This window comes from Podarcis bocagei (assembly GCF_964188305.1).
Source record: "Podarcis bocagei genome assembly, chromosome: 2".
Classification (NCBI taxonomy): Eukaryota; Metazoa; Chordata; class Lepidosauria; order Squamata; family Lacertidae; genus Podarcis; species Podarcis bocagei.
Window position 1 is genome coordinate 83025998 of NC_138126.1, and position 13843 is coordinate 83039840.

The 13843-nt window shown below is 42.1% G+C and overlaps 1 protein-coding gene across 11 annotated transcripts in view; it reads right to left on the reverse strand.

The window, feature by feature from the left end:
• The window catches only part of KCNIP1 (potassium voltage-gated channel interacting protein 1), a 613686-nt gene that overhangs the window by 156754 nt on the left and 443089 nt on the right, over nucleotides 1-13843 (reverse strand). Inside the window, exon 1 of one of the 11 annotated variants that reach the window (XM_081178862.1) lies at nucleotides 7259-7353. The exons of the other annotated variants lie outside the window; for them this stretch is intronic. The gene's annotated coding sequence lies outside the window, so the exon portion shown is untranslated. Of the gene's footprint in view, nucleotides 1-7258; nucleotides 7354-13843 lie in introns of those variants that run through there. 11 annotated transcript variants of the gene reach the window in all.

The window sequence follows — 13843 nt, forward strand, 5'->3', positions numbered from 1 at the left end:
GTCTGAAGAAAGGATCACTTTAAGCTTCAAGCGTGAAAACAAATTTGACTGGTCCAGGGGTCCTTTACTTTTTACCTTTACCTGCATTGTTTATGGGCTGTGTGTTACTGATCCAAAACCTCACCTCCACCCCAAATCCCACCTTGTTATCATCAGATGGACTATTTTAGTGCCCAACCAACTATGCATGTAAGGATTTAACTGATAAATCTGCAGATTATTAGTAAGTCAAGATATAAGTGGAGCACCCAGCTGATTTAACAGGGACAGTAGCAGAACCAAGAGCCAAATCCTATGTAGCAGAAGGATCTCAGAAGATGTGCACATCATTTGCTCCTAGCAGCATTGAGGAGAAAGAAGGGATACGCTGAATGGAATAAAAGTTAAGAGACGTTCAGGATCTGGATGCTCGTGGCTGTTTTATAAGATCTTAGAAAAAGAAAAGTGTTAAAGAGATCATACTGAGAGAAGGAGGATGGGGCTGAGACTAGGAGCTGTTATGCCAAAGGCTTAGAAATCATACTGAATTCCTAATAAAGACTCTAAGGCTACTGGCCATAAGCCCAAAGAAACTAAGCCAGCTTCTTCATTGATGCATTCCCCAAAGCCCAGTTCACCCGAAAAATCAACTTTCTCCTACTCTGCTGCATCTGCCCAAAGAAGAGAGACCACAGAAGAGAAGAAAAGCAGGCTAGGAGGTTGGCTATTTACAGCCACACTGCTCAGGGGTGTGGGTGTGGGTGGAGGGGGCAGCAGAGCTTAGGAGGGACAGACTAGATGGAAATATTTAAAGTCTCGATCTACCTATAGCCTTTGTCAGAGTGAATTTTGCACCTGGAGCTTTCCACTTTCCTGCAGCCACTGGCCTGCTTTGTTGGTGGTTCAGCAGACCTGAGGGGAAATAAATGCCAGTAAGTAGCATAGTTCAACTTGGAGCTCGAGTTTTTCAAGCAGAGCTCTTTAGAATTCTTCAGCCTTAGGAAAACCTGAGATCTACATTGTGCTTTCATAACATCTTCCTTGCCCCAGGAATAACATGCGGGGCTCATAAATTGATGCCTGAGACTAATGATTGCAGTGCTAAAGAAAGGGAACTACCTGCAAAGACACCAATGTGTCATCTTTTATTGCCAATATAAAGTTATATGAATTCTTATTTTATTTTATTTGTTGTAGCTGAGGCTTTTTATCTGACACCAGAGAAGCCTTTTTGGGAGAAGCAGAAAAATAAAATATGGATGTAGTTTAAACCTTGCAAGCTTGGTTTTTTCCTCCCCTTATTGGGTGCTTGAATAAAAATGGCTCAGTTAAAAATTGAAGTAAAGCAGATGCTTTCCAGATGAAATGTTACTACAGTGGTACCTCTGGTTACATACTTAATTCGTTCCGAAGGTCTGTTCTTAACCTGAAACTGTTCTTAACCTGAGGTACCACTTCAGTTAATGGGGCTCCCGCTGCCGCCGCACGATTTCTGTTCTCATCCTGAAGCAATGTTCTTAACCTGAGGTACTATTTCTGGGTTAGCGGAGCCTGTAACCTGAAGCGTATGTAACCCGAGGTACCACTGTATTGTTTCTATAAACCTGAGGGTGGCCTGACCTTTTTGCTAAACCAATAGATGTTTTGGATATGGGTTTCCAGAAAGTTACTAGAAGCTGGTGAGCCAAATATTGATATAGAATTCTATTCCTACTGGGATACATGGTCTCAAATAGGTTTAGGATAGATAGGTTTCCCATGGTTGTGCCCACAATGAACTATCTAAGAAGAGTCTGCTGGATCAGACCAATGACTTATCTAGTGTTCTTTCTGGGGCCAACCAGATGCCTGTGGAAAAACCAGCAAGCAGAACCGAGAACGGGAGCACTCTCTCCTCCTATGGTTTCCAGCAGTTGGTATTCAGCAGCAGTAATAATATGGGAGGAGGGAGAGAGGGCCACAGCTCAGTGGTAGAGCACCTGCTCTGCATGCAAAAGGTCCCACATTCAATCCCTGGTATATCCAAGGCAGGGCGGGGGGGGGGGGAATCTCTGCCTGAAATTCCTGGACAGCTGCTGCCAGTCAGTGTTAAGAACACTGAGCTAGATGGAACCAATGGTCTGACTCAGCATAAGGCAGCTTCGTAGGTTTCATGCTGAAACATAGGTAATTAAGGCCAGAAAGTAAAAGGAATTAATCAGAAACAACCAGATGTCAATGATAATGGCAGCTGAGCATCAAACAAAATGCAACTCGAGGATCAGAGGTGGGGATGGGAATAATATCTGCACTGATAGATCCTAAAAATGCAAACAGGCAGAGAACTAAACAAGAGAGACTAGACACAATGCATTTCCACTGTTTGCCACAAAGCTTTTGAATGCAAAGCTTTTAGTTATTTATTTTCATCCACCCAGTCATTCAATAAATATACCGCCCTTCATCCAAAGATCACAGGATGGCTTACAGTATAAAAAGCTACACTGTAGACTGCACAATACAGCAATGCTGTTTTCTATAACATTTTAATTAGTTTCTTGGATAAGCTGGATGTACTGTTGATTCCTTCCGCGCCCCCCACTGGTACTACCATCATGTCCCGAGTACAAAATAATTCCAGCTAAAACCTTATATTCATTTTTCATATGGTCTAGTGCTCATCTGAAGACTGCAAAAACAAAAACAAGCCATGCTTTGCCTGCCTGTCCCCTTAATATTCTTCTGTGGGCCCCTTCTCCAGTTTTCAGAGAATGACTGGAAGTGGGGAGGCAGAAAAAGGTCCTCCTTTCCTTCCGCTCTGCAGACAAGCTCTAGATTTTCTCTACACCCCTTTTCCAGCAAATCTGGGCACCATCCACAGCATACAGATCTGCAGCAGCAGATCTGGCCCACATCCACAGCATACATTTAAAGCACTATTATGCCACTTTAAGCAGTCAAGGCTTCCCATCCCAGCATACTTAACAAACTACAGCTCCCAGAACTCTTTGATCCTGGGTGCAGTAATTTAAGTGTGGTGAGAGCTAATAAGAGTCTTATAACTCTTCTAATAATTCTTCTCTCACAGAGTGACAATTCTCAAGAATTTCCTCTTCTCAGGGAATTGTAGCTGTGTGAGGGGGTTCCTAACAATTCTCAGCACCCATAAAAAATTACAGTTCCCAGAAGCCATGCCTGCTTAACGTGGCATCATGGCGCTTTAAAATATATTGTGTCAATGTGGTCTTGCTTTGGGGTTTGATTTTCTTTTTGGATTTTCCCAGGATTGGGAAACTGAGTGATTGAGATTGCTCAGAAAAGGGAGGAGGTTGGGATGAGTTCTAGTTGAGGGTAATGTCATATGAACAATGCCCAGAAATCTTGGATTCAGCTTCAGACTCACAGTCAAACCCAGTATTTCTGTTCTACACATACCAAGTGCCATACTCAAGAAAGCCCTTTAAAATGACTTCTGCTGACGTGGTAAGTTTTCATTTTTCCTAGATAAGTGCCATTTAACCACAAATGGTTCCCCATTTTTGAGCTAGCACAGTCCCCAGGTGAGGACTATTCCACAAAAATGGATCACATCACAATATTCTTTTTGCCCTTTGTGGGCTTCCCCTGAGGAACATGTCTAGGGACAAATACTGGAAGCAGCAGCAAAATGCAAAACCACATTTTTCTATAAAGGTGGAAACAGAAGGATGTGGGGATTCTTGAGGACAAGGCATCAGATGAAAGATATTGATGGTGTGACTGAGCATTCAGCCAAAATGGGAAGTTTGAATATCTCTCTCATACACCCCCCCCCCACCAATCATTTTTTTCCCCAGGGGGAATAGAAATGGAACAAATGTGTTCATCTATTGGTGCAAGGCAGGTATCCGAAAGAAGAGACAGCAAGTCTATATTGTCATGATAAGAGGGATGTATTCCTCCTCACTCCAGCCAGAGGAAGGGGGATGACAGTTGTTTGTGCTCACTGGCATCACCACAGAGCCAATCAAGTTTTGAAACATCACTCTGTCACCAAGGTCAACCTGACGTTACCCTGACTTTGAAGAGGGGAGATACGAGACTATTGTTTAGTGAACCAGGCAAACATTCTGTTTTGCACTGCTGTCTATCAGACCACCTGCCAAGAGAAGACAAACAGACAGGGGGTGTCAGTCCAGTTGTCTTTGCAATGGAGAAATGTTCCATCCCCAGTGCTGGGCCAAGACGTTTTGCTGGCTGAAGGAGAGACCAAACAGACTTCTCTCTGCCCACATGGTGCCACCCTATGGCAAATGCTTTAAGAAGCCTTTCTGCATGATTCAGAAACCAAATCCTTGTCTTCATCAATCACTTCCCATTGTGCTACCTGAAGCAGGTCACTTGGCTCATGATGGGGTCACATTGTGAAGAAACCTTTTTATAAAAACATCCAAGGAGGGAGGGAGCGCCTCTGAACAACCACAAATAAACATGAAATAAACCCTTTTTTTGCCCTGAAAAAGTTCACTTGCAAAATCTGGCACAGTTTGAGGACTACCATAGTAAGGGCAACAAGTCTAATTAAAAATATCATAATGCAAGTCAATGACAGACTTTCCTCCTTTCTTATCATATTTGCAAGGATATGCAATTTTAAAAATAATAATGATACAGTAATTAATAATGATAATAATCATGCACTTACCAGTCTTGAGAAGAGTAGGGCTGTCTTCCTGGAGGCAGATGAGCAATAGTAGGAGCAGAAGTGGCTTCCTTCTGTCTGGGTCTAACCAGTGTTCACACACTAGAGAATGCTTTTCTTCAAAACTTCCAACTATCTATTATTATTATTATTATTATTATTATTATTATTATTATTATTACTATTATTACTATTATTCCTATTATTACTATTATTACTATTATTACTATTATTACTATTATTACTATTATTACTATTATTATTATTATTATTCGGTGGTAAGGATTGCTCTGTTTTACCTGTGAGGCTTATTACATGACTATGCTGGTCCAAGAGCATACTGAATGAAACAGGGAGATGGTGGCAGATGAACTATGCCTGTACAGGAGACTGGGCACATTTAAGTCAAGTCAAGAGTGTTTATTTTGAGCACTGTGGAGTTCAAACCAGCAGCACCCATTAGGCACAAGGACCTCTGTCTCTATCAGGACTGCTGGCTGGAAGAGAGAACTGCATACAGTTCAAGCTACACGCACACAACAGCACAGAATCCTTATGGCTCAGGAAATCGGGTGACACCACAGGGCTCATCACACCCCATTGTCCCATATAAAGTTCCCAAAGACCTTTAGTCTGGATTCACTTGTCTGCCATTGAGCATTGGCGGCAATGATCTTGTAAAGAGTCTCAAAGTATCTATTGTGGAAGTCAAGGAATGACAAGTGTTTTTAAAATCTGAAACTTCTTTACTTTGGACTTTTGCTGCTTTTTTTGGTAACCATCAAGTCTAAATGGACACCCAGGGACTTAAGTGTAATGACATTTACAGAGGGTTGCAATTTAAAAACCCTACAGTGAGGCTATGTTGGATAGCTGAAATGGTGGGATTCCTACGGTGTGTTGCTTTTTTCATCCCATTGTGCTGAATGCTAAGAACCCTGGGATAGTTAGACTTAGGATGTTTCTCAGAGATACAGATTTTAGAAATTGTCCTCATATCTTTAAACAGGGGAATGGGCCTGGCTTGCCTGCATTATTATTATATTTGTGGGGTACATTTTTTCATTAATCTGCATGTGACCACACCAAACCAGAGATTTCACACAGTATACACTGAAAAAGGTGGTGCAAAGTAGTCATATTCAGTTTGCAATACACAAGATAAATTTCTACAACTGGAAATCTCAGGATGCAATACTTTGTGTGCATATTGGGCAGTAAGACCCACTGAAATCAGTTGGGATTGATCCCAAATATGAATGCATAGGATTGTGCTGCCATTGTTTTAAGAAGAGTTTGGATTTGATATCCCGCCTTTCACTCCCTTTAAGGAGTCTCAAAGCGGCTAACATTCTCCTTTCCCTTCCTCCCCCACAACAAACACTCTGTGAGGTGAGTGAGGCTGAGAGACTTCAGAGAAGTGTGACTGGCCCAAGGTCACCCAGCAGCTGCATGTGGAGGAGCGGAGACGCGAACCCGCTTCACCAGATTACGAGTCTACCGCTCTTAACCACTACACCACACTGGCTCTTAAAAAGCACATCAAACCTGGAATAAAGAAAATCTCCCTTATGCAATTTGCAAGCAACCCATTCAATATGACCTTGATGTATAAAAGCAATCCACACCCAGATGCAGGGGAGAACAAGCCAGACCAAACCATGTCAAGACCATCTCCCTTTAGGGAGAAATGTTCCCTTAAACTGGACAAAAGTGCTAACTGATTTCTGGATACAAAAGAGAACTGTACAGAAATGATTTGTGGTTAAGCAGAAACAAGGAACAGTCACATTTTGAGGGCAGGGAAACCAGAGGAGATGCTTCCTGTAGGAACCCTGGGCAGTTCCTGCTGCCCCCTGCAGAAGAGATCCAGTTTTCTATACAGTGTTAAATGTGAATTCTTTCCACCATCCCTGACCACGCTAGAGAGAGAGGAGCAAAAAGGAGATGAACCCTGAAACAAAAGAAGTTTAAAATCCATGGTGGTAGAAAGGTATGACAGCTGGCTCAATGAACTGATTTCGATGCCAAAATGAATGACAAGCTGCTCGTTGCTAGCAGGCGTTCAGAGCAGCGAGGGTCATGTAGGAAGCAAAGCATGCCTATTCCACAGCAGTCATATATAATGGTTCACAGGAGCAACAATGTTCTTGGCCTGATGGTTAGTGGAAGGCAACCACTTCTTTAACTGGTTCACAAAGTAAGCTTTTCAGTGTATGACCTGTTAACTTGCCACTCACTAAAGCAAAGGGCCATAAGGAACTCTTAGAAAGAACTGATCTTAAAGGGATGGGTCTTATGGGAAAGCCAGAAGCAGAGCCACCAGCATTATATAGACATATAATGTATAGATGTGCAGTACAGCTGCACACTAGAAAAGTAACTTGGAATTAGGGTCTCTGTGCCATATGGCATGTGATCCCGACTTTCCAGATAAACACCTAAAGAATATGGAAAACAAGCACTATTCAAATGAATAATAGAAAAGCCGCCACTGAACTCAGTGGGGCTTAGATTGTGTTGATACAGTTTTTACTGTGAATTTGATGATAGCATCATCGGCATTTCAGTGGCTTACGGAGCCTGGGGCTGTGCAAACTTTGAAGATGACAGTCTAACCTTGTTAACAGGCTGCGACAGCTTGAAGAAGGCTTACTTTGGTTCCTTATATCCCCAAACTGCACATTTCACCAAATAGACCAATCCTGACTTACCTGCAAAAAGAAAAAAGAGAAAGACAAAAAACACAAAGTTGTTTGATTGGATTATTGCTCACATGCTTCAGCAGAAATGTGTGTTGGCAAGGGCTAAAAAAGAAATAATGATTCTTGAGAAAAACAAAATCACAGCAGCGTGAGCTAAGACAATTTCAATGTGTCTGATGATTTATTTATTTAGAGGGTTCCCTCCCTCTCTCTCCATTTGAATAACTGCAATAGCCTTTTCATCCTGGTAATTTCATTCTAAAAGGATGTGCTGTTAAATGGTAATCTATAATGCGTTCCACTTTTCCACTCCAGATTTTCTCTCTGCCAATATGATCTGGTGGTCTGTTTTGAAACAGTCCATTTAATTTCTTTCTCTACTGAGTCAATGTGGTTTGCAAAATGTTCATTGAAAAATGACTCTGTAGGGATAAACATCTCTAACAGCATGTGGCTGTCCCCTTTGTTCAATTTTAATTTCTTTTTTTGAGGGGCAGACAAGACAATCTGTCTGCCACCATGAAGCTGATATCCTGAAACAGGAAATGAATTCTTGATCATGCTCCACAAACATAATAAGAGGAGTAAGTTTGGCTTTAATATTACATCTCTATAAAATCAATCTCAAAAGTGTTGACATTCGACTATAAAAGTGGAGTGGAGGGACAGAGAGAGAGGGAGAGAATATTAAAGAGATGCATCTCTTGTGCTCTAACCAAATTGAAGTATATTCATTACAAGCAATTTAATAAAACAAGCACTGGGTGTTATCACAGCATGTATGAACCCAAAAATCATGGTCCTCCATGTTTCCATGTTGCCACTTGTAACTAAACACACTGGAAGAGACAATGCAGAGTGTCTGTTTTGCCTGCAAAAGGTGCCAGCTTGAATCCCAAATGGTATCTCCAGGTACAGCTGGGAGAGACTACAGGCAACTTCCCATTTATGTGGATGTTATGTTCCAAGGCACTGCACATATCAGTGAAATCATGTATATTTGAAACACCACTAGAAAAGCTGCACCCCACCCCACCCCAACCCCACCCCTTTCTGTGACGTTTCTGTGATGGTGCAGTCACACACATTTGAATGTGTGTAAATGGGGGAGGGGGTTGCCTGTACTAGCCAAAATCCTGGAGAGACACTGTCAGTCACTGTTGCCAATACTGAGCTAGATGGACCAATAGCCTGACTCCATATATGGCAGCATCCTACCGTCCCAACAGATTGCATTTTCAAAATCATTCTGGGGAATCGACTACCAGTATGTACAGCAGAAAAGGGAAAAGGGGGACAACTTAAATTAGAAAAGTGCAGCTTTTTAAAGAAAGCGGCAGTCATTTCAGATATGGGAAAATGAAAGATGATCAACCCTTATTTGCAAATATTGCAACCCAATTAAGCCACAATGCAATCTCAACACTGATCATTAGCGAAAACTCAGATTACCCTTTTTAAAATGGCCTGGTGACAATCAGACAGATTTTACAAGGACTATCCACCAACTGGCAATCCTAGTGCTCCAAGGATATCACTGAGAAAGCAACGACTCTGGCAACGGTAAGTGTGGGACAGAATAATGATCCACCACTGGTTCTCTTTGGAGGCTTGTTGTTTGTTTATTCTGCTTTAGAACAACTGAGAATCACAGCTGGAGAAAAGAGGAGAAGATGCTAGACATTATTACTTGTTTTGATTGCTATCTGTTGGCACTAAGTGCCAAATTTCCTTTGGTCACTTTGAAAAGTTCAGTCACAGCTAGGTGTTAAGCATTCACACACACACACACAACCATTGAGCTGCCCCAAATATACACCATCTGAACACACCTTTTCTATGAAACCTTTGGCAATTCCTAGAATAAGTAGGTGTGACTGAAAGGTGTCAGAGCACATTTTCCACATATACAGAAAAAGCAAGATACAGTTGTTACGTATTGGATCAATTTTTAAAATAGTAAATGAAACTGATAACTAAAACAGGAAAATCTTAGACCTGGGTGGTTCTAGCTGTCCATTTAAGAATGTGCATCACATTCCTCCAGAGGTTCATCTCCTGCAATGGATGATCTTCCTCCTTCCTTAGGGGTGCATGCTTGCCCTATGTTGCTGTTCCAGGACAGTCCATGTGGGCCTTGAGTTGCTATACCTTCTCTTCCAGCAAGGCAACCAGCTCGCAATTGCTGCAGATATAGTTTTGCACATTCTCAGGCAGGAAGATAAACATGGCACAAGTGTTGCAGGTCACTGCAGCAGGACCCTTGTCATACCCTTGTCATCCAAGTCTCTTGGTCCTATGTACATTGTGAGACAGCATGTCGGGCCTCCCCTTCAAGCTCCCCCACTAAATGCCATCACAAACACTCCTGTTTACAAGTCCTGATCATGACCTCACAGAAGCTGCAATCAGCTAAGTATGACTGCTGCTGGCTGCTAATTCCTCCCTCAACTCAATTCCTCGCTTAGCCTGGCTGCCTCTCAGCAGCAGCCCCTCCACTTAACATCCGTGCATAGAACACTGACGTGAGCATGTGTTGGTGCCAACTGCCACACATGACTTCCAGAGTGAGACAAGTGGCACAGTCCCACTCACCTTTATTCAATTAAACCCTTAGACTCATAAAACACACCATGTCTAGATGGATGCCCTCGCCTCACCACCACCTATGTTTCCATGGATAACTGACTCTTACTCTCTTCTCCCATCTTTTCTCTTTCATCTCAGAACTGTCCAGAATTTCCTTGTACTCGCATTAGTGCCAATGCCCTGTTATACTGATTATAGTGGTGTTTCACTATAATAAAAGAAAATGAATTAATGAGAAGCCAGTAATTAAAGCCCATTCCATGGGGAACAGGAACTAACTAATTAAGGCTCATTTAAAGGACAATTCATCACCAATGACCCCTGCTGAAATGGAAGCAATTAAAAGCAGAACCTACAAGGAGGGAGCTTCTAATTAAAGTTGTAAAAGGCTCTTTGCTGAATGTGACTTGCTTCTGAATTACCTTAAAGAAGGATATTAGTCATTGGGTCATACACTGCCAGGCTAGGTAGTGCTATACAATGTACCACATGGAACTATAGTTTTATTCCTCTTTCAGCTGACTATCCAAAAGCAATGCTAGAGGCTCATGATGTAAAAGCCATCTTAGGCTCAGTGTGACAGTCACTTGAATGTATTTTCAATGTGACAGCCACTTGAAAATACAACTGCCTGACAAAGACAGGTCTAAATGGCATCCTGTCTGGGTAAGCTGGTCTCCAAATGGTTTTGTCAAGGTTCGGCATGCTAACACAAACCAGGGTGAAAAAAAGGCTGCATTCTTGTTTTGAAAACCGTAACAGATGTTGTGGGTGAGACACTCCAAGCAAATCACTTGCCATACATTTCCAAGTGGCTACCATGTCCCAGCACACACGTGTGGGAATGGCGCTGTTCCCCCTCTTTGAAATATTCAACATGCATTCCCGGAGTAATAAGATTTTACCACTCCAGAATAATAAAATTCTGCAGCAGAAACTTATTACAGTATGAATATTTTATTAACAGTCAAATTTATTTATAAGCTTCACTAACTTAATAGCTCAAACAGGTGCAGGAAATATAAACCACATTCACTCCAGTTCATTTGACATGAGATGGTAAGCGTAATGCTGCCCTCTGCTGTCTATTCTGGTTCAATAAATGATCAAATATTTTAACATTCCTCTATAAACTTTCCTGCTGCATATATCACATATATAAGCTTTGGATAGAACTGCTAATCCTGTCTCATTGGTAGTTTATTTTATACTGTTGTTTTTATGACATTATAATTTTTAATGGTATAGGCTGCCCTGAGTGTTGCATATAAATGCTTTAATAAATACCAAAAATATTCCTGACTTGCGATATGACCCTGCACCATTCCTTTAATGCTTTATGTGGGCTAGCATTGATTCAGCACAAGTAATGCAACACTCTGCCCCCTTCTAATTGAAGGTTCACAGCCTTCCTCTGGGTAGGACCATCTTGTTCTTAGCTTGTGTGAAATGAAGGAGAAAGGAGGCAGCCAGACTCCTGGTTGTTGCTGCTGTTGTTATTTTTTAAAAAAATCACGTTCCAGCCTTAGACAGGAAGAGTAGACAGCCTTGAAAGAACTAAATACATAAAAGGAAAATATGCACTAAATTGGAGATTCTCATTTTCTCCTTCATGGACCACTTGAAAATTGCTGAGGATCCAGGTGGGCCACTAATGCTTTTTTCTGTTCTACAAATCACAGGGTGGGATTCAACACACAAACCCTGCTTCTGCTTGTGCAATGGGGCTTTCCCTCCTCCTCTCCCTGCCCCTGGGATTTGGAGAGCCCCCAGAACAGTAGGGTGGGTGGGTAAGAGGGGGTGATAGTTACATCCAGCAAACTGAAACACTTGGGCATTTGTAATTACATGATGTTGAATTCCACCCAAAGTGCATAACTTGCACATTAATTATCACAATCTTACCTTTCTAATGCAATGGATAAATATAAATAACAACCTCCTTCTCCAAACCAGTACTGGGGTATGAGAAACACAGGCCTTGGGCTGAGAAAGAGCTATATTTTAAGGAATCTCAGGTTCTGAGCCAGTGCTTTATTACCCTGTTTGAAAATCCAGCCCTGTCCAAAATGGTCTCAATCTCCATTGTCAGACAAAAATAAATCAAGCACAGGGCTATGTAGATACAGTGGTACCTTGGGTTATATACGCTTCAGGTTACAGACTCCACTAACCCAGAAATAGTACCTCGGGTTAAGAACTTTGCTTCAGGATGAGAACAGAAATCGTGCAGCTGCGGCGCAGCAGCAGCAGGAGGCCCCATTAGCTAAAGTGGTGCTTCAGGTTAAGCACAGTTTCAGGTTAAGAACGGACCTCCGGAACGAATTAAGTACATAACCAGAGGTACCACTGTAATTGTGTGATGCTTCTACAACCTTTCCACTGACCACGTGAATATAGCCTGTAGACCACTATTGGTGTGCAGCCCACAGGTTGAGAACCTTCACATTAAATGTGTGGTGTGGAGTAGAGGAGAGAGATGACTGGCTCGAGTTCATTGCTTTTTGCTTGCTAAAAAGCATTGTGTGAGTGCTCTCATGTTTCAGTGGTACAATATGGGACCCTTCAATCTCTGAAGAAGTAAAACAAAAGAAAAGAAAAACAGGTTGAGGACAGTGTTCAGCTGAGTGTGTGCCTGGTACTTGTGGCAAAAGTGAAAATATGCAGCATGACCCCAAAACAGCATTCCCACATGAGCAGATTCAAGAGAGTTCCCTCTAGTTCTGCGCTGAACACACACACACACTTCCACAAACCTACAGAAGAAAGTCTGCGAATAAAATCTGAGCCCCACCATGAATTTGCTATGAGGCCTTCACTTAGCAGTGAGGAACAGCTTTCTCATGGTCCTTAATGTTTTAAATTTGTTGGAAACCACTCAGGATGGCTGCGGCAACCCAGTCAGATGGTTGGCATATATATATATAAACAAACAAACACAATAATAAGACAAATTGGACATCCCCATTTGGCCTGCGAGGCCATTTCAGCCAAGAAATGTCTACCTGGTGTCAGATGTGGGGCAGGTTAAGATGTAGATGGACCCAAAGGGAGGGTGTTTGAGGCACTGCTGATCAACTGATTGGCAGCCTGTTGAAAGTGCCAACAATTAGTTGATCAGCAGTGCATTTGAAGTGCAGGACTCTGCCCACCTGTCAAACTTGACCCATGGAAGGTGGGTGGGTGGGTGAGGATCCAGCCTGCTGCTAATTCCAGTCCCCTACCCTGCCTAACTCAAATAATTTTACCTTCAGGCCTCTCTCCTGCCCCACAGTTGTGATTAATGCCTAGCATAGTCTTCCCTCCAGCCTTTCCCACAGAATATGCAGTGTCGTTATACCCCAACAACTTTTTGTACGGTATGTTTAAAACTTGTGCTGGACTCAATACTTCTTTATGGCATATCCATAACAATATATAACGATTCATATGAAATTTCCAAAGGCTGCCTAATGGCACCTGAGAAAGAGCGTTGAGTAGAGCTTTGCTCTGTAGACCTTTAAATACTCTGGTGTTTTAGGTGCTGTAAGTAAACGCTGCTTCTCTAAGCTGGTACTAGCAGCACTGTGAAAGCTCTTATATATCGATCTTGTTCCAAAGGGTCCCTCCAAACCCTTAGGCTTTTTCTGGGGGGTAGTGGCTGCAGAGAGGGAGGAAGGGAAGAATAAGATCCATTGCAATGAGTTGCCTTTTGCTCATATAACCATTAAGTGCAACCTATGAAAATGTTTTCTTACAATTTAAAAGCATTTTCTTTTTCTTTATAAGTGTATCTCCAGAAGACCTGCTCACTGAGCAGGTCCTGATTTGTTTGTACAAAACTCATGCAGAAGTTAGACTGTGTCCAGTCTTTGCAGAGCATTCATTTTGATTTTTTTTTGCAATTCATACATCATCCGGCCAACCTTTT